The following is a 1,645-nucleotide window of genomic DNA, read 5'->3' on the forward strand; positions in this document are numbered from 1 at the left end:
GCCGGAGCTCTGTAATAATGTCCTCACTGGGCTCCTTAGGAACCACAAACCAATCAAGGCAACAACGCAATGTCTGAAGCGTTTGCAATGAAACACGGAACCACTGATTTGCAACAGAGCTAGAATCAAAGGACATTAAAGAACAGGAGCTCTAGCTGGGTTTCCTGCAATGCTTCCTGCAACCAGGGATCGATGAAATATTGGAAAACTACAACTGGCTGCTGCGCGTTCGGCCTGTGGTGTCATCATGCGGCGGATCAAAACAAAATAGCTGTGAAAAGTGGTTGTCAGCATGAACTCAAAAAAATGTGTTAAAGCAAATAAAACTTCCCGCAATGATCAATTTGCTCAAATCGAAGTGTTCACCAGTTTCACGCGCTCCTCTATGCGACACAAAACTTCCGAAAGATCAGCTGTGGGTAAAACAAGTCCACGGCTCTGGACTGGCAGGCTTCACTCCCCGGCGCCCTCCCTGTGTCTCACTCCCTTGCCTTCGGGCATCACGAGGCTGGGGGTGAATCCCCTAGGTGCCCGGCCAGCTGGGGAAGGTCCCTCTGAAGAATGGACACGAAGGCTGAGGCCGAGAACAGAGCTTCTCGAACTTCAATGTGCAGGTGGACCACTGGGGACTTTGTTAAAAGGCAGGTTCTGGTTCAGCAGGTCTGGGGTGGAGCCTGAGTGCTGACCGGCTCCCCGGGCTGCCTGTGCGGCTGCCCTGAGCCACCACTTGGAGTAGCACGGATCCAGGTGAATGCCAGCCACCCAGGACCAGCGCCTGCGCCTCGCCCGGGCACGGCGGGCTCACAGACCCGAGGGAGGGCACGGGGGGCTCACAGAGCGGGGGCGAGGGCACGGCGGGCTCACAGACCCGAGGGAGGGCACGCGGGCTCACAGAGCGGGGGCGAGGGCACGGGGGGCTCACAGACCGGGGGCGAGGGCACGGCGGGCTCACAGACCGGGGGCGAGGGCACGGCGGGCTCACAGACCAGGGGTAGGGCATGGGGGGCTCACAGACCCGAGGAGAGGGCACAGGGGGCTCACAGACTGGGAGCGAGGGCACGGAGACTGAGACAGATGAGCACTGGTGTAGCGATGAGGCTGAAAAGGTGGCCAAGAGTCAGGTCAGTGGCTGGTGCCCACTGGGTAGAGAGCTCCAGCTGGCTTCTGGGGGAGCAGAAGTAAGAAAGACCAAACTCGTTCCTGCATCCTGACGGCCCGCAGTCTACAGAATGACCTGTGGGTGGCAAACCAGTACAGAGTGTTCAACAGAGAAGGGACGTGATAGAATTGGAGTCCTAAAAGGATCTCTCTGGAAAAATCAGCCAAAGAACTGCCCCGCCCACCCCTACCCTTGACAGAAGAGAGGGTTTCGAGCTAGAGGAAGAGGTTCCCTGTACTGAATGTGCCTGAAATCCCACTGGACTTACAACGGGAAGGCAACGGGTGATTGTCACGGGCTCAGCTGTGTGCGTACGTTGGAGTCCTGAACCCGGTGGCCTGGAGTGTGACCGCGTTTGGAGCCAGGGCCTTTAGAGGGGTGATCAGTTAAATGAGACAGGCGGGTGCACCCTGGTCAATACGACTGGCGTCCTCAGGAGAAGAGGAGATCAGGACACAGGCAGAGGCACCAGGTGGGGACACAGTA

This window comes from Molossus molossus, unplaced genomic scaffold (genome assembly GCF_014108415.1).
Source record: "Molossus molossus isolate mMolMol1 unplaced genomic scaffold, mMolMol1.p scaffold_m16_p_9, whole genome shotgun sequence".
Taxonomy (NCBI): domain Eukaryota; kingdom Metazoa; phylum Chordata; class Mammalia; order Chiroptera; family Molossidae; genus Molossus; species Molossus molossus.